We start from the raw sequence: 20,401 nt of genomic DNA on the forward strand, positions 1-20,401 counted from the left end.
AACTATATTTTGGTATGTGATTCATTATTGCATTTTTTATATAGTTCTAAAATGTTTTGCATGTGAGCAATCAAGTTTTCAAGATATATAACTTTCAAAATCCAGAAATACATTTGGTATGATGCATAATAGATCAGTTTCAAACCTCTCTGCCAATAAAAGCTCGTTTTCAGGTTAGGCTACATTTCCCCCTCATTAGGCCCTTCTGCTCTGGTGGATTTTTCCACACTGTGATTAATGTACCACTTTGGTGCCCTTCCCCTTCCCACTCAGATCACTTACATACAGTCCTAGAGACATTCTTACTTGACAAATATTTTTTTTTGCTTAAAAAACATGATTATTTATTTTTGACCACAACTACTATAGTAAGGTACATCGTTGCTACCCAGAAATTATTTGATATTGATTTTAGATTTTTATTACAGCTGCATTTTGCATTTAAAATGCAGAAAGTCGTTTTCAATTTTCTAAATGGAATCTTTTTGTTTGATGTATTTGATATCATTCCACACATTCCGCTCCAGCCATTACCATATGTCTTTCCTCCCCAAATGAAGGTGCCACCAACCTCCTGTGTCTGGGACGCAACCCATCTCTTACCCAACTGATTGCCCCATCTTGCAGTTGTAATTGTCTTTAGGCAGGCCAGGCTACATTAACCGAAGACTTTTACAACTAACCCAAGATAGACCACAGCCTGTCATTTCCAATCGGAAAACAAAGTAGTCATAGTGAGCAGAACAAGCAACGAGGGGGGCAGAGCCAAGCACAAGCTACTGAGATCTTACAAGCTAGTTCACTCTGTTTGTGGCAGTTTTTTGGGTGGAACAGAATATCAAATATGATATCAAATGTTTAATCAATGAAAAAAAAGAGCATAGGGAGGCGCACAATTGGACCAGCGTCATCAGGGTTTGATTGTAAATACGAATTTGTTTTTAACTGACTTGCCTAGTTAAATAAAGGTGAAATAAAAAAAAGGTTAAACGAATACATCCCACTGCCGGCCGCTGGGCTTCCTCTCATCGTCATATTTGGTAGTGTGGAAACGCCAACCGGATGCTTCACAATTATACATCTGGTGGAATATCTGGCTCCTTGTTCCATCTTGGGTATTGCTACGTGTGGTACATGTATGTGGGGGTGGCCCCAGAGACAGAAGAGAGACACCCTACTAGCAGTTCTGATTCAATGAACTAAGTACAACAGACCCATCTGCTATTGCGTTGGGTTTTATGGGAGACACACCAGAACTAATATTTTATTTTTTCCCACAAATGGTAAACGGCCTGAGTGAACTATCGTCAGTTTTCCACCACCTTTGTTGGCACTTCGCCCTGGCTTTTGTGAACGTGCTCGAGTCGCCCCCGTTGTCGCGCCTTGTTTGCTCTTCAGTCGCATTGTAGAGAAAAGAGTGGGACCTGTCCGAAACTGAACCGTACCCACAAAACTCTGAATTTACATTAAATATGTCTACCACCACCCGCTGTCAAAAGCCCCAGGTAAGGTTTTATTTCCTTCGAATTTAGCGTATTGTCATTGTTGGTAGATGTTGTACTGTAACGTTATGTCGTAGGCCAAGGCTAGCCTACTGGAAAATGTGTAACGTTACATTTAACACGAGGTTGCTTGCTTGCCTGTGTTTTTTTTTTATATGCTGACCTCTGTCGGGTAGTTTTTCTAAATCTAGACTGGTTTTACCGCACTGTAGCCTACATGTTTTACATTGAATCATTGTTTGTTAAATTGCATATTCCCGCTTTGTAGTGAGTGGCCAACCGCAGAATGAATATCTACAATTTGTCGTTGGCTGCAGTGACAGTGGTTAGTGCGAGTATTTTTTTTTTTTAAATCAGAAATATGTCGATGGATACCAATTGTTTCAACTGTTGGCAGCTTTTACCTAGTCTCTATGATTAGTATCTAGAAAGTTATTCGTGTTTCAATGAGAAATAGCTTGATTTGTGAATGTGCTTTTGTCAAGGCATGTCCTTAGCCAGCAGATCCGAACCATTGCATACAGCAACACTAGGGTATTAGAGGATGTCTGTGTCAAGGGATAAGAAATGCAGTCTACTCCGAATTGTGCCATTATCCCAACTGCTACACCGAGAAGATGGAAGGACTGATATTTTTCCACAAAACTGCCCTTTTCGTCCTCATGCTAGGTAGCAGAAGCCACAGCAGCCATTTTTGAATCCATTGTTCCATAATGCTACTGTTAGCTAACATGAGGACAAAAACAGCAGTTTACTTAAATTAGCAGATATTCAATCTTATTGGTGTAACAGTTGGGTTAATGGGACAATTCGTAGTAAAATGTATTTCTTATCCCTAGATTGAGGTACGTTTTTCAGAGCCATATCGTGCCAGTTCCGCAGTCTTAATCTAAACAGGAAGCCTGTCTGACCCTATTGCAGCTCTAAACAAGTGGATCGGATCTGCTAGCTAGGCATGTCCTCATCACTGGCTGGCAAAGAAAAAAAAATGGTCAGCTGTGCCATCTCAAGGCTAAATTTATTGTTAGAACCTATGTAGGAGCATTATTAAATGTCCGAGTTATTTCCCGAAACCATTGTTAAAGTTGCAATTGAAAACGTTTGTTATTTACCCACTGCCTCAGAACACATGTAGAACAGTTAAATGCGCCGTTAGATTTTTCCTTAAACCCTTTATATGCAGATGTCCGCTAAACGTAGAATCAAGATCTGTCTTTGACTGCTGAAACACAAGGAAGCTGACAACAAATACAAAGTTGCCAATGTATTTGCAACTGTTGCAAATAAGCAAAGGATATGCATATGCTTCAAATGAAAACTGAGATGACTGCATTAAAATATGAATAGGCTACATTGGCCTATATAATTAAATAATATTTAAGTACATTTCATATTAATTTGAGTTCAATTTTGCTAATTGTAGTCTACTCGCTGTAAATGTTGCCTAAATATATTTTGATATGTAATAAAATGTCCACAATGTTGTGCCAAATCTTGATTTAGAGCATTTTTATAGGGTAAGCATTAGATTTAGACCCCTCTATATTTGCATCCATATGATATCTCTCTAGGAGCTGATCCGTCATCAGTATTGTGAAATAATTATAACGTTAAGATTTCAATGGGGAAAACTGATCCGAGAGCAGCGCTGCTTTTCTTTCGATCCTATCATTTTCGGCTCAAACTCCCAACGATGCACTTAGCGAACTTTCTCTCTGTGTAGTGTTTTTTTGTGAAACGTATATTACATATTCGGCCGTTGTAGGAAAGATGCATCGTTAAAACGCTAAGTTCCATCGCTATCGGGAAACCAGGCCCTGGCAGGTTTAGCAGGCAGGCTACCAAACAAAAATAGCATTTTGTGGTGTTTTCCTGATGCGGCCTCTTTCGTAGTGCACAGTAATTGCCAAGTCCTTCGTGTTTGTTTTTGTGTGTGCATAGTTGGTAGTGTGAAGTCATGCCAGCTAATGAGGTTTTGGCTCCGCTGAGCTACATGCTTGTGTTATGGGACTGAGATAGACTGACAAGCTAGTCACAGCGCCGTGGTCTGATGTCTCTCGCTTGCACAATCTGATGCAAGCATGCTCCACTGTACGCTATGTGCACGCCCAGAGACCAGTCTCAGCGACAGACAAGTTGAGCCAGCCAATAGAACTGCTTCAGATTGGGTGTTGGACCCATCATCTGAGATGGGCGGTGGTTACACTCGTTGACACTGCCCACCAACTGGGTCGGCAGCATGGCAACACGGGTAGGTCTACAATTTGTCTTTTTCCTTATTGAGATTGATAGGTTGCTACAATTTAACACGGCTTTCTACATTATTACTATTAAATGAAAGGTACAGTTTACTGGTCTGGACTTTTGGCAAATGTAACTCAATCCAGGAATGGAATATGTCGTTGCACTCCTAATCATCCCGAAATGATGAAAGGTGAATTGAGAAGATTAGTAGTATTTCAGTTTTTAATTAAACTACTGTTTTTGTCATCATGCTAGGGGTCAGCATGTAGCATAGCAGTTAGTGTTCTGCCAGTAACCAAAAGGTTTCTGGTTTGAATACCAGAACCAACAAGGTGAAACATCTCTGTCCTTTAGCAAGGCACCAAATTTACTTCAGAGGCACCATACTACAATGTCCGGCCCTGTAAAACTGCACATTTCAATGCACATATCTGGTGTATGTGACACTTTTTTTGTTATGCTAATGCTGAAGCAACCCATTGGTTTCAACAACACTTCCGGTAGCTACTCACCCCAATGCTAGGCGTCGCATCCAATGGGCTGTTATAGCGTTAGTTAGCCTAGCATGCTGGCGAAAACTGAACCATTGCCGTTTTTCTTCAAATCTGTAGAGATGCACAACAAAGGATCATCAAACCCACCAACTCAATCTTAATATTTCCAACCATTGAGATATTTTCTGTGGTAACATTAGTCTTGTCATCTGAGTGAGTGACATTTATGTTGTACAATGTGGCAGTAGCTAGTTGTCCTGTCTCTGGCATAGGTCAGGTTTTTAGGCCTAGGCTTCTTCTTGGCACCCCCTGGTCAGATGTTCCTCACTCCCCCAAAATAACTCTTTGGAGGTCTGGGGTGCACATGTAGGTCTTTATTTTTAATGCCTAGATCCTTTGTCTTCTGGACTAAAATAAGATGAGAAATACATATTTGGTGAAATATTAATTGAATCATGGGAAAAATAACTTCCTAACAAACACATTATCCCTTTACAGTTTAATTTATTAAGGTCCCTGTTAGCTACTGTTTATGGAGTCCACAAAATGTACAAATACATGACGAAGTACAAAACGGTTATAGAAAAGAACAACGTAAGATATTACGTTTCAATTTTAAATACAATTTGAGTTATATTTTGCTATAAAGTATTCACACCCCTTTACTTTTTCCAAATGTAGAACCTTTTTTAATTCTTGGAAAATAATGCAATAATATATTTTGATTTGGATAAGTATTCAACCCCCTGAGTCAATACATGTTAAAATAATCTTTTGGCATCAATTTTAAATCTTAGTCTTTCTGGTTAAGTCTCTAAGAGCTTTTGAAACCCGGATTGTACAATATTTGCCCACTATTCTTTTAAAAATGAGCTCTGTTGGGGCTTCCAGAGTGGCACAGCGATCTAAGGGGAAAAAATGAAAATGCTATTTTTGTCTGGAATACAAAAAGTATTATGTTTGGGGCAAATCCAACAACGCGTCACTGAGTACCCCTTCATATTCTCAAGCATGGTGATGGCTGCATCACATTATGGGTCTGCTTGTCATCAGCAAGGACTAGGGAGTTGTTTTAAGAAAAATAAAAGTAATAGAGCTAAGCACAGGGAAATTCCTAGAAAACCTGGTTGTCTGCTTTCCAACAGACACTGGGAGACAAATCCACCTTTCAGCAGGAAAATAAGTCTATATACACAACCGGAGTTGCTTACCAAGACAACATTGGGGCAGGTAATGGTCTCCTGGTATCCGCTATACCCAGATTCGTCCGTCGGACTGCAAGTTAGTAAAGCATAATTCTTAGCTCCAATGAACGCGTTTCCACTGATCCTGTGTCCAATAGCGGCGAGCTTTACATCACTCCAGCCAACGCTTGACACTGCGATTTTTAGGCTTGTGTGTGGCTGCTCTGCCATGGGAACTCATTTCATGAACAGTTCTTGTGCTGATGTTTCTAGAGGCAGTTTGGAACTCAGTAGTGAGTGTCGCAACCCAGGATATGCTCTTCAGCACTTGGCCGTCTTATTCTGTGAGCTTGTGTGGCTTACTTCGCGGCTGAGCTGGTGTTGCAATAACACTTGTAGTTGACCGGGGGTCTGGTAGGGCATACATTTGACTAACTTGTGGCATCCTATGACTGTGCCACTTTGGCCTTACTGAAGAGCTCAGTGACTTTCAATATTTGTTTATGGAGATTGCATGTCTGTGTGCTCGATTTTTATTATACAGCTGTCAACAACGGGTGTGGCTGAAATAGCCAAATCCAGTCATTTGAAGGGGTGTTATATACAGGAAGTCGTTATATATTTTGATGACTCATTGTAGAGCCGAGGTATTTAGCAAGGTAGCTATGTTGCTAAGCATGATTTCGCAATGCAGAATCTGTCAATATGTTTACAAATCACATCTTCATAGTTCCATTTCGGTTCCTGCAATGTAGTTAGCATATCACTCATTTTAATCTTTCACAATGGCCAACTGAAACGACTAAACAAAATTGTTTAAAGCATTCTGTTAAAATAATACAAATAATCATTCTCTTAGACCTAAACCTCTACTGGAGTTGTGCATTAGTTGAAGAAGCTGAACTCCTAGGAGTGACATTGGATGGCTGAGACATATTGTCAAAGTCGTTGTGAAGATGGGGAGAAGTACGTCTGTTTTATTAAAACATGTTCTGCGTTTTTGACAAAACCCAACTGAAGTAGGCCTAGGCTACCTGGCCTATAAATGTGCCCATTTGGGGATCTGATACTTTTTCTGATTGTCTTAACTAGGCATGCACGATATATCGGTGAACATATCGGAATCGGCCGATATTAGATACAAATGCCGGCATCGGCCCGATGTCTAGTTCAACGCCGATGTGAAAAAACGATTTCAAAGCTGACGTGCATACCTATATAACGTAGGTACATGACGTAATGACAGCACGTAAAATTGTGCGCTACATGTGCAACACAGCATTCCTAACCTAGCTCACAATGTTGACTGCTCGATCCACACAGCAGACAAGTTGAGTAGTCATTTGAAAGAGTAAGAATTTCAGTGAGACAACTCAAAGGCGAAATCCATTAACGCCAAGACAATGGAATTCTTTGCAATCAACCGTTCTCTGTCACGGGTGATGTTGGCTTTCGCCGACTGGTCGAACACCGGTACACATTATCAAGTGTGCTATTTTTCAGATGTTGCCCTACCGGAGTTACACGGTAATAGCGTCACTGCTATTAACTTTGTGACATACTATTGAATGCCATTTGGGTCTTTGCGTGTCTAAAAAGATACGTGTGAAATAACACTATTTGATGTGTTAAATAAGCTTTTAATTTGACATGTCAAATCACAGTTCTATTATAGAATGCTGTGTGTTCTGAATTTGCACGCGCAAGCCAAGTGCCACCACAAATATCAGTAGCACTGTCGAAGCTGAACAAAAGTCTGCAAACATCGGCCACAAACAATGTGTTTAAAATATGTTGTTAATAAAGCATTATTTCTTCGACTAGCTAGCTAGATTTAGCTTGGCACCTAGATGGCACCAATACAACCAGCCTGAAAACAACAACCAGTATAAACTGCAGTCATTTTCACTTCTTAGCAATGATTTAGGAATCCTTGTAAGTATTAGCTAGGTTGCCACCTGTTGTTCACCTATTGAAATTGAACATCAGTTCATGAAAATAAATAGCTAGCCATGTACTTAACCCTGTTGCCCAAAGCTAACTTTATAAGCAATCAGCTAGCTTCATCTGGTTAGTTAGGCTCAACCTTACCAGGTTATGTGTTGTGAAGCTAGCCACAATAAAGATTTTGCACGGTAGTGGAATTTACGGGTTGCCTTCAAAATAAAAGTACCTATTTTGAAAGTGACGCAGAATGTTACAATTGGTGGAAACATGCCATATTTAGATGAGAATGTTAAAGGACGCAAAAATTTTAACTAACGGTATCAGGGTTTTTGGCCAAAAATGTCATATTGGTGCATCACTAGTCTTAATTATCACTGTGGAGCTTCTCAAAGTAATTTTTTCTTTGCCTCAAACAGCAAGTAAACTAAGCCTGTTTTTATATCCATTGAGAATGACAATGGTTTCTTAATTTAGCCTATTTGAAAAATCGTTCCTGCTCTCTCCCTTTCGATAACCACTCAACATGAAAGGGAAAAAATGTCATGCTCTGATCTGGTGGAAACATCATAAATAGGCCTACCTCAATCAATCAAATGTATTTATAAAGCCCTTTTTACATCAGCCAATGTCACAGTGCTATACAGAAACCCAGCCTAAAACCCCAAACAGCAAGCAGTAGAGACCTAAGAAGAAACCTAGAGAGGAACCAGGCTCTGAGGGGTCTCCAGTCTTCTGGCTATGCCGGTTGGATATTATAACAGTACATGGCCAAGCTGTTCAAACGCTCAGAGATGACCAGCAGGGTCAAATAATAATAATCAGGGGTTGTAGAGGGTACAACGGTAAGCACCTCAGGAGTAAATGTCAGTAGGCTTTTCATAGCCATTCATTCAGAGATAGAGAATGTCCGATGAACAGGTCAGTGTTCCATAGCCACAGGCAGAACAGTTGAAACTGGAGCAGCATCACGACCAGGTGGACTGGGGACAGCAAGGAGTCATCAGGCCAGGTAGTCCTGAGGCATGGTCCTAGGGCTCAGGTCCTCCAAGAGGGAGAACTAGAGGGAGCATACTTACCTGATTACTTCTTATCCCTTGGCAAATAGCCTACAGCTGTATCTGTCTGGAGCAGGAAACTCTTGAGGTCCCAGAATATTTTATACAATATTGCAAGTTTGCTAGCACAAGATTTAGGCCAGACCAAGTTAATTGTTGATACAATGTTTCAAACAGGCCATGCATAGCCAATGGGATTTTATAGGATATTTATTTTTCAGGATATTTTATACCTGTGGACTGCAATGTTTTTATTTGTTGGCATTATGTTGGCAACTTTTACGTATCGTCAATGGCACTAGACGTTAGTTTTAGATTTTTCATTTCGGATAGCATTTTGATTAACCACATGACATTGAGTTTGATTGATATATCAATCAAATACTTTATTATGAATTAAATGAATGTGCATTTTAAAAAAAAAACTGCCACGCAGATCAGTAGAAATGGTATAACTTGGCACTCCAAATGGAAAAGGTTGCTGACTGCTGGTGTAGCCTGTTACTGGCAATTTAACCTCTAGGGGCTATGTGGGACGCAAGCGTTCCACCCCTGGTACACCCTATCAACAACAAGTGAAATATCAAGGGCGCCAAATTTGAAAACAATTAAATGTCATAATTCAAATTTCTTAAACATACAACTATCTTACACCCTTTGAAAGATAAACATCTCCTTAATCTAACCACGTTGTCCGATTTCAAAAAGGCTTTATGGCGAAAGCATAAAGTTAGATTGTTATTTATATCCAAAAACAGCGTTTTACTATGGCGTTGAGGAAATCATTTCCCTCCAAAAACCGCCAGTCAATCAGCACAACAAATTAAATAATTACTATTCTAAAACATTGGTAAAATATTATATTGTCATTCAAAGAATTATAGATTTACATCTCTTGAACGCAACCGGCTTGCCAGATTTAAAAATAACCTTACTGGGAAATCACACTTTGCAATAATCTGAGCACTGCGCCCAGAAAAATACTCTTCGCGATACAGACTAACCGCCATGTTGGAGAGATCGAAAATACTATGTAAATAATCCATTACCTTTGATTCTCTTCATCAGATGTCACTTCCAGGAATCCCAGTTCCATAACAAATGTAGTTTTGTTCGAAAAAGCTCATAATTTATGTCCAAAAAGCTCTGTGTTGTTAGCACATGATCTATGCCCGCCGGACTTCTCTTCATGAACGAGGGGGGAAAAAATATTTACGTTCGTTCAAACATGTCAAACGTTGTATAGCATAAATCATTAGTGCCTTTTTTTAACCAGAACATGAATAATATTCAAGGCGGACGATTGCATTCTCTTTTAAAACGTATTGGAACGAGAGTACCCAACATGAACTCGCGCGCCAGAGTCTAATCGGCCACCACCGTTCCAAGGCTCTTGTTCGGTCAGATCTCACAGTATAAGACTCAAAACACTTTGTAAAGACTGGTGACATCTAGTGGAAGCCATAGGAAGTGCTCAGCGATTAATAAGCCCCTGTGTGTTTCAATGGCATAGGCTTAAAGGTAATTCAACACATCAGGTATCCACTTTCTGTCAGAATTTGTCTCAGGGTTTTGACTGCCATATGAGTTCTGTTATACTTAGACACCATTCAAACAGTTTTAGAAAATTCAGAGTGTTTTCTATCCAAACCTGAACAATAATATGCATATTTTAGCTTCTGAGTTGGTGTAGGAGGCAGTTAAAAATGGGCACATATTTTTTTCAAAATTCTCAATACTGCCCCCTAGCCCTAAGAAGTTTTAAGGAGCGCAAAGGCACAATGTGAAGACCAGCGGGAGGAGAAGCGTCTGGACATTTTCTTTCTGGTTAGGCTATATCAATCTGACTCCCTCTTTAGTAATTTGTCTTAATTTTTTTTATCGCAGTGCTTAAACCATCAGACAAGCTCTAGCCTCCATATAGTTGATTTTATTCAAACGCGTGGAAAATATGTGGGGGAAAAATACGCAAACCGACTCTGTCGACCACTTTTGTTGTTGTCGGAAACAGCCCTAAATCGATCCCTGAAATATAGACAGACTAATTGGTCTTTACCTCACTGTGGTTTATAAAGGCTTTAATTAAATGTGCATCTCCTCAAACCTTTTCATTGGCTTTTGTAGAGCAGCCTTGATAGCATCAGTCAAAATGCTTATCAGAGTCAGGAAGAGTGTCTCTGATTGGGAAGGAAAGATATGGAGAGAGAGAGATATGTAGAAGAGGGACAGAAGGGAGGAGGGAGAGTGAATGGAGAGAAGAGTATGGGGGTGGGGAGACCTAAAGGAGCAGAGAGCCAGTGGACCATTCAGAAGGATCTTCTGACAGATGTTAGGTTGCATAACCGCTAATAAAGTGGGCCAACCGACCCACATACAGTGAGTGGAAAAAAGTATTTGATCCCCTGCGGATTTTGTACATTTGCCCACTGACAAAGAAATGATCAGTATAATTTTAATGGTAGGTTTATTTGAACAGTGAGAGACAGAATACCAACAAAAAAATCCAGAAAAACGCATGTCAAAAATGTTATAAATTGATTTGCATTTTAATGAGGAAAATACGTTTTTGACCCCTCTGCAAAACATGACAAAAAACATTGGCAATCACAGAGGTCAGACATTTCTTGTAGTTGGCCACCAGGTTTGCACACATCTCAGGAGGGATTTTGTTCCACTCCTCTTTGCAGATCTTCTCCAAGTCATTAAGGTTTCGAGGCTGACATTTGGCAACTCGAACCTTCAGCTACCTCCGCAGATTCTCTATGGGATTAAGGTCTGGAGACTGGCTAGGCCACTCCAGGACCTTAATGTGCTTCTTCTTGAGCCACTTCTTCTTGAGCCACACAAGGCTGGAATGGGTCTTGTAGCCCATTCCAGCCTTGTGTAGGTCTACAATCTTGTCCCTGACATCCTTGGAGAGCTCTTTAGTCTTGGCCATGGTAGAGAGTTTGGAATCTGATTGATTGCTTCTGTGGACAGGTGTCTTTTATACAGGTAACAAACTGAGATTAGGAGCACTCCCTTTAAGTGTGCTCCTAATCTCAGCTCGTAACCTGTATAAAAGACACCTGGGAGCCAGAAATCTTTCTGATTGAGGGGGTCAAATACTTATTTCCCTCATTAAAATGCAAATCAATTTAACATTTTTGACATGCGGTTTTCTGGATTTTTTTGTTGTTATTCTGTCTCTCACTGTTCAAATAAACCTACCATTAAAATTATAGACTAATAATTTCTTTGTCAGTGGGCAAACGTGCAAAATCGGCAGGAGATCAAATACTTTGTTCCCCTCTCTGTATGTACAGTACACACGGGCTATGGCCGCTGCTCTAACCCCCAACACACACACTGGCCTACTAACAGGTCCTTGATTCAACTCTTGCTTACATACTTATGCACGGACACACACACGCAGTTGGGCACACATTCAATTTTATAACCCGCCTGGCCAACTCTGTCACTTCATAACTGCATGCAAGCTATAGTACATCCGCCATCCTAACACACACGGAGTAGGCAGGGGACACACCCAGATTCAAAAACACTTTCCAGATTTCAATAGTGTAGCGTTAGTCATGTGACATTCTGTTCTGTTCCACAGCAATGCAATACATTTTTCATAGTTCACTTTGTACTTCCCCTTTCTCTCCCCTCCTTGCCTGTACAGTTTGTCCTTACTCCCCCTCTCTCCAGTCACCATGCTGTTGTGTAAGACTTGTGTAAGGCATGTGATCAACAATAGTGAGAGGGAATCATTCATTGTATTAGAAAGGCAGGCAGAGAGGAATCTGATCTGCGTGTTTTTTCGTCTTGTCATGCATCTGTGGGGTCTGGCTACTGAACAGAACTGCACTGGATGCTCCTGGCTGGAGTGTCATTGATCCCCATACACACTTCATAATAATTAGTTGTTTTCTGTTAAGACTTGTTGGAGAAATATGCTTTGCATGTTTGTGTGCTCAGGTGCATCCTGTTTCCATTAATCATCCTTGATTGCAGTCCACCTGTGGTAAATTCAATTGATTGGACATGATTTGTAAAGATATACACCTGTCTATATAAGGTCCCACAATTGACAGCACTAACATCAAGGCGGTGACACCGATCCTGTAGGTTCATGCTCTACAACATTCGCAGAGTACGACCCTGCCTCACACAGGAAGCGGCGCAGGTCCTAATCCAGGCACTTGTCATCTCCCGTCTGGATTACTGCAACTCGCTGTTGGCTGGGCTCCCTGCCTGTGCCATTAAACCCCTACAACTCATCCAGAACGCCGCAGCCCGTCTGGTGTTCAACCTTGCCAAGTTCTCTCACGTCACCCCGCTCTTCCGCTCCCTCCACTGGCTTCCAGTTGAAGCTCGCATCCGCTACAAGACCATGGTGCTTGCCTACGGAGCTGTGAGGGGAACGGCACCTCCGTACCTTCAGGCTCTGATCAGGCCCTACACCCAAACAAGGGCACTGCGTTCATCCACCTCTGGCCTGCTCGCCTCCCTACCTCTGAGGAAGCACAGTTCCCGCTCAGCCCAGTCCAAACTGTTCGCTGCTCTGGCACCCCAATGGTGGAACAAGCTCCCTCACGACGCCAGGACAGCGGAGTCAATCACCACCTTCCGGAGACACCTGAAACCCCACCTCTTTAAGGAATACCTGGGATAGGATAAAGTAATCCTTCTAACTCTCCCCCTCCCCTTAATAGATTTAGATGCACTATTGTAAGTGGTTGTTCCACTGGATATCATAAGGTGAATGCACCAATTTGTAAGTCGCTCTGGATAAGAGCGTCTGCTAAATGACTTAAATGTGATGTAAATGTAATGTCAGAGCAAAAACCAAGCCATGAGGTTGAAGGAATTGTCCGTGGCGCTCCTAGACAGGATTGTGTCGCGGCACAGATCTGGGGAAGGGTACCAACAATTTCTGCAGCATTGAAGGTCCCCAAGAACAGTGGCCTTCATCATTCTTAAATGGAAGAAGTTTGGAAACACCAAGACTCTTTCTTCCCAGAGCTGGCTGCCTAGCCAAACTGAGCAATCAGGGATGGGCATTGGTCAGGCCAAGAGCCCGATGGTCACTCTGACAGAGCTCCAGAGTTCCTCTGTGGAGATGGGAAAACCGCAGCACTCCACCGATCAGGCCTTTATGGTAGTGGCCAGACAGAAGCCACTCCTCAGTAAAATGCACATGACAGGCGGCTTGAAGTTTGTCTAAAGGAGTCTCGGACCATGAGAAACAAGATGCTACGGTCTGATGAAACCAAGATTGAACTCTTTGGCCTGAACGCTTAAGCAACACGTCTGGGGGAAACCTGGAACCATCCCTACGGTGAAGCATAGCGGTAGCGGCGTTACACTGTGGGGATGCTTTTCAGCTGTGGGGATTGGGAGAATAATCAGAATTGAGGGTAAGATAAACGGTGCAAAGTACAAAGAGATCCTTGATGAGAACTTGCTCAAGACCTCAGACTGGGGCAACGGTTCACCTTCCAACAGGACAACGACGCTAAGCTCACAACCAAGACAACGCAGGAATATGTTTGTGTGTGTGGTAGAAGATAGCGGTCTGTCCTGTGGGTAATATCAAATTTTATTTGTCACATACACATGGTTAGCAGATGTTAATGCAAGTGTAGCGAAATGCTTGTGCTTCTAGTTCCGACCATGCAGTAATATCTAACAAGCAATCTAACCTAACAATTTCATAACTATCTTATACACACAAGTGTTAAGGAATGAATATGTACATAAAAATATATGAATGAGCGATGGCCGAACGGCATAGGCAAGATGCAGTAGATAGTATAGAGTACAGTATATACATATGAGATGAGTAATGTAGGGTATGTAAACATTATATAAAGTGGCATTGTTTTAAAGTGGCTAGTGATACATTTTATTACATCAGTTTTTCATTATTAAAGTGGCTAGAGATGAGTCAGTATGTTGGCAGCAGCCACTCAATGTTAGTGATGGCTGTTTAACAGTCTGATGGCCTTGAGATAGAAGCTGTTTTTCAGTCCCTCAGACCCCATTTTGATGCACCTGTACTGACCTCGCCTTCTGGATAATAGCGGGGTGAACAGGCAGTGGCTCGGGTGGTTGTTGTCCTTGACGTTCTTTTTGGCCTTCCTGTGACATGGGGTGGTGTAGGTGTCCTGGAGGGCAGGTAGTTTTCCCCCGGTGATGCGTTGTGCAGACCTCACTACCCTGTGGAGAGCCTTACGGTTGTGGGCGGAGCCGTTGCCGTACCAGGCGGTGATACAGCCCAACAGGATGCTCTCGATTGTGCATCTGTAAAGGTTTGTGTGTTTTTTGGTGACAAGCCAAATTTCTTTAGCCTCCTGAGGTTGAAGAGGCGCTGCTCCGCTGCCTTCACCACGCTGTCTGTGTGGGTGGACCATTTCAGTTTGTCCGTGACGTGTACGCCGAGGAACTTAAAACTTTCCACCTTCTCCACTACTGTCCCGCCGATGTGGATAGGGGGCTGCTCCCTCTGCTGTTTCCTGAAGTCCCCGATCATCTCCTTTGTTTTGTTGACATTGACTGAGGTTATTTCTTGACACCACACTCCAAGGGCCCTTACCTCCTCCCTGTAGGCGGTTTGGTCGTTGTTGGTAATCAAGCCTACCACTGTAGTGTCGTCTGTAAACTTGTTGATTGAGTTGGAAGGTGTCGCAGTCGTGGGTGAACAGAAGAGGGCTGAGAACACACCCTTGTGGGGCCCCAGTGTTGAGGATCAGCGGAGTGGAGATGTTGTTACCTATCCTCACCACCTGGGGGCGGCCCGTCAGGAAGTCCAGGACCCAGTTGCACAGGGCAGGGTCGAGACCCAGGGTCTCGAGCTTAATGACGAGTTTGGAGGGTACTATGGTGTTAAATGCTGAGCTGTAGTCGATGTGAACAGTATTCTTACATGGGTATTCCTCTTGTCCAGATGGGTTAGGGCATAATGTTAGCGTAATTGAGATCCCAGACACACATTTATCTTCAGATGACAGTTGGGTGGTTTTGAAGTCCGCCAGGGATATTAACTAAAGAGCTTTCAAAGAACTAATGGGTGATGTCTTGGCTGCCATTGCGCTATCATGATACGCCAAGGTTAACGGTTTAATTTGGCAAGTGGCACCTAATTAGTTGGTATTTGATTAAACGGTGGAAAACAATGCCTAAAGTGTTGTTTGCTAAACTAAAATGCTACATTGCCCTACGCCAGGGGTAAGCAACTAGATTTCAGCCGCGGACCGAATATTTTTATTTTATTTTTTTTGGTCGGGCGGATGGTTGGGTACATTGACCGCTACTAAGCCCAAAAAGAGTTACTTTCAAGTGCAATAACACTTAATTCCTTGATTTTATATTGAGACAAGATCAGTTCTTTTTTTCTATTTGTTGGAATGCTTGGGATCAGATTTCCTAAATGCTCAAATGTTTTGGGGGCAGAATTCCTGGCGACGTTAGCATTTTTGGACCAATATCTAAGATACTTTAGGGGGATGTTTTTTTGGCCTGTTGCTGACCCCCGCCCCTACATACAAACTACACATCCCCACTCATACAGTTTCAAAACCAGCTGAGCGCAAGATGCCCAAAACTGAAAAGCTTTACAAAAGTCTCTTTCACACATGGCCTTCGTGGCGGTTTTAAGAATGTGAGCGAGTGTACTGTTTCTTCTGTCTGAACCGTCTTGGACTGGAGGAAGACATGGTCGTCATTATTTCCAGCAGCACACAAAGAGCAGTTTGTCTGTCGGACTGTTGGTCGGTCTCTTTCTGTTGCATAGTGCTGTCTGGGTCTGTAGTGAGACACTGTGCACACACAGACACTCTGTACAGACCGCTAGGGTAGCAATGGCAGATATGTCTTGGTACAGTCATCATCTGACTGTTCCACGTAAACACAGTCCAGGCACGTTAAGGTCATGGATCTAATCGAGCCAGGTTCTTATCATTTAGTTCTCTAATCCTTCTGCCACCACACTGCCAAGAAACCAGCAACCCCTATTTTATAGTGTAGCTGAACCGAAAGACCACCTCTCGTTAAACTGCCTATATGGCATTTGAGTCGAGCATTTATTCTAGTGTAAATAGGGTAATTTAAAGTCTGTCTCGTTCTAAATTGAGTTTAGGAAAGAAAAAGAATGTGAATGTCATGGGATGAAGTGTACGCTAGTTTTCCTTTTTATTTCAATCCTGCCCACAGCTGGCAGCACCCAAGTAATAATACATTTGGCGTGTAAATTTGCTTTAACTTTGTCCCCTATTATCCCCATAGGTACGGTTGAAGTCGGAAGTTTACATACACCTTAGCCAAATACATTTAAACTCAAATAGCAAATGGCACTCATATGGCAAATAGCTAGCCCATTGTAGTCAGTACAACCTTCAAAAAAGTATTTTACACACATCATAGGTGTCCATTGCAATAGTCGGAATGCATTGTTTGTCACCAGTAATTGAAAACATGAACAAAACTGTAAATACATTATGCTCCATACATACAGTTGAAGTTTACATACATCGTAGCCAAACACATTTAAACTGTTTTTTTTTTTCACCATTCCTGACATTTAATCCTAGTAAAAATTCCCTGTCTTAGGTCAGTTAGGATCACCACTTTATTTTAAGAATGGGAAATGTCAGAATAATAGTAGAGAGAATTATTTATTTCAGCTTTTATTTCTTTCATCACATTCCCAGTGGGTCAGAAGTTTACATACACTCAATTAGTATTTGGTAGCATTTCTTTTAAATTATTTAACTTGGCTCAAATGTTTTGGTTAGCCTTCCACAAGCTTCCCACAATACGTTGGGTGAATTTTGGCCCAATCCTCCTGACAGAGCTGGTGTAACTGAGTCAGGTTTGTAGGCTTCCTCACTCGCACATGCTTATTTCAGTTCTGCCCACAAATTTTCTATAGGATGGAGGTCAGGGCTTTGTGATGGCCACTCCAATACCTTGACTTGGTTGTCCTTAAGCCATTTTGCCACAAAAATGGAAGTATGCTTGGGGTCATTGTCCATTTTTGGAAGACCCATTTGCGACCAAGCTTTAACTTCCTGACTGATGTCTTGAGATGCTGCTTCAATATAGCCACAATTTTCCTGCCTCATGATGCCATCTATTTGGTGAAGTGCACCAGTTCCTTCTGCAGCAAAGCAACCCCACAACATGATGCAGGCTGCATCCATATGTATCTATATCCAGGCAGAGTAGAATACGGCTTTTAATTCAGGGATTCTGTTTCACATAAAGGCCCACTTCTCTATCCTCCTGAGTGTAATCGTTTAAGAGCTATTGTCTCAAATGGCCATGGCTGGCATGTGGCTACCCACTCCACCGGGGAGATCCAAAGGGTTTTTATAGCTTGTTTTCAGTCTCCTTTGATAGTGGGGAATCAATGGTGCATCCATTAGTGATTTTAATGCCAGAGAAGCTTTGGCCAAACCACGGCTTTGAGGGAATTAGCACTTTTATACAATGGTGACCAACATATTAAAGTAACGATTGTTATTTTGATAAATTTATTCATTCTATTCCATCCTTCCATGCATAGCCACGGGAAGATCTTATGAGAAAGGGGTGCAGAAAAAATTCTCCTTTATAATAAAGCATTTGCAGGCTAATGATAAAATACAATTTCTAATGTGATGAGTAGCCTAAGCATAGGACACATTTGTGTATCAGTAGTCACTGCAGCCTAAGTTAATTTAACTCATGACTGTTTGAAAAACAAAATAGACCATTGATCAGAGCGCTCATTTATTTGTACTGTACCATTGCAATCGGGGGGTGTGAGTAAATGAGAGGAGTGTTGTAACTAAATTAGTAAAAAAGATTAGTGTTGCGCCGTATACAGAAACCTATGTACTTTGTCAAAAAAGAAGTGGTTTGATACTAGAATTTGTTACGTTCATTTGGTATTTCTGTCAAATGTTTCTTGTGTGACTGCGCATATCAAGTCCATCAGTGCAGCTGCTCTTCGGGCTATAAAAGGAAGTGCCTGCTCCTCTTATTAATTGCTAGAGCTGTCTGGGCTGCATTGTTGGCTCCCCACTCATGCTGCACAGAAAGTTGAACTTGAATAATGCAACCAACACGGCATGTAGAAACTGTTCATTACTGTTCACAAATCAATGCCCATACAGGCTAGAAGTTACACTTTAAAATTCAAGACGGTAGCTTCCAGCTTTAATTGTAGGCTTTCCTTGCAAAATGTGCTATTTTCTGAGCTGATTGTCACCGAAAAGATGATTAATTCACTTAGTCTCCCTTGCCACTAAACTCATTCACTTCTTTGTCTTCCTCTCCTCCCGTCTGGTTTCCACTAGATTCCATAGCCACAAGGTCGGATTCCACAGGCACATTCTGCCTTGGGAACTTTTTTAAGAAACAGCACACATTTTATAAAAGATTGCTTCATCTATGCAACAAAACAAAAAAAATATGCACTGAGTTTTTCTTTTGTATATCAAAAAGCGCTTTACAAATGTATTATTTTTTTGTTCAGTCATGTTAACACATTGGCTAGCTAGCTAACAACCTGGTAACCAGTATATCCAAACATTTTGGGGCACAGAAAGAAAGGATAGCTTATTCAGGAGAGCAATGATCATAGCAATGAATGAATGACGGATCGCTTGCATGTCGTTATCACAAATGTACATTTGTAGAGACGGTGTACAATTTTGAATGTAATTTCAATTACTTATTCGTTCAACATCTTAGCTTTTATAATAAACTGAAGTGCTGAAGTTTCATGTGCTTCAAAAGTAGCTAGAATTCATACAGGCTGTATCTCAATCCCCCCAAAAAAACGGATTTTCTGGTGCTCCTAAGTTTCATGTGGTGCGCCTAACTTTAAGTTGAGAGCACCAGTGATGCCAATGAAAAATGTATTTAGATCCCTGGCTGTGTTTACAGGAGAATGTCAGGTCATCAAGTCTGTAAACTGAAGCACAGCTGGGTCATGCAGCAAGACAATGATCCAAAACACACAAGCAAGTCTACATCAGAATGGCTGAAAAGCAACAGATGAAGTTTTGGAATGGCCTAGTCAAAAGTCCAGACCTGTTGTGTTAGGAGCAGTTCATAGTCAAAAACCCACATTTTATTAAATAAGTAACCAATTTGTATTCGTTCACTCAGGTTCCCTTTATCTAATATTAGGTTTTGGTTGACGATCGGGTATTCAGTGTCAAAAATATGCACAAATAGAGAAAATCAGAAATGGGGCAAATACTTTTTCACGGCAATGTAGCTGTCAGCACCAGTGACAGCAGTTAGGTTGGCTATAACATTGTATGTACACTAGTAAAATAGCAAGGGTAGTTCCATGTTGCCTTGTGAGAATCTCGCACATCCCCCACATAATGGCAGATTTCCTGGAATGGTGACTGTTTCTTCCTTCTCTTGTTATGTATTAAGGATGGAAATTGCCTGGGACCTCACAATACGATATCACGATACTTGGGTGCCGATACAATATGTATTGTGATTCGATACTGTGATTTTGTAAAACGTTTTTATTGCGATTTGATGTTCCAAACATATTGCTTACCAAGAGGGAGCATGATAATTTGTTTTGATCAGTCATGGAGAATAAGCTATGAATGAAAAATACTGCAGTTTTGGTGCAGGTACACCAACTAGTGCAAAAATAATATTGCGTTATTGTCAAAACGATATGATATATCAGCAAAAATAATATCCGGGTATGTAGCTATCAAAAATTATATATATTCTTCTGCCTTCACTATTATTTATGTATGGGATTTCATCATGCTGCTTTGCTTTCCCCATGTGGGAAGAGAAGTGATAAATCACAAAGGAATTCCAATGGTTTTATCAACTAGGACTGCCACCCCGTTCTTCCTCCCTGCCACCTCAGTGACATTGCGTGAGAATCCTGTGAAGCTGAGTGAGTGAGGGAGGGTGCTAGATGGGGTAGCGTGAGACTGGCTGGCTCCTCTCCTATG

General features: G+C 41.5%; 1 protein-coding gene across 1 annotated transcript in view; it reads left to right on the top strand.

The window, feature by feature from the left end:
* The first annotated feature begins 1,122 nt into the window (after positions 1–1,122).
* Positions 1,123–20,401, top strand: part of LOC115192193 (influenza virus NS1A-binding protein homolog A) — a 43,500-nt gene continuing 24,221 nt past the window's right edge. Inside the window, exon 1 of the mRNA XM_029750413.1 lies at positions 1,123–1,505. The gene's annotated coding sequence lies outside the window, so the exon portion shown is untranslated. The remainder of the gene's footprint in view (positions 1,506–20,401) is intronic.

Source organism: Salmo trutta, chromosome 4, assembly GCF_901001165.1.
Source record: "Salmo trutta chromosome 4, fSalTru1.1, whole genome shotgun sequence".
NCBI classification, from domain to species: domain Eukaryota; kingdom Metazoa; phylum Chordata; class Actinopteri; order Salmoniformes; family Salmonidae; genus Salmo; species Salmo trutta.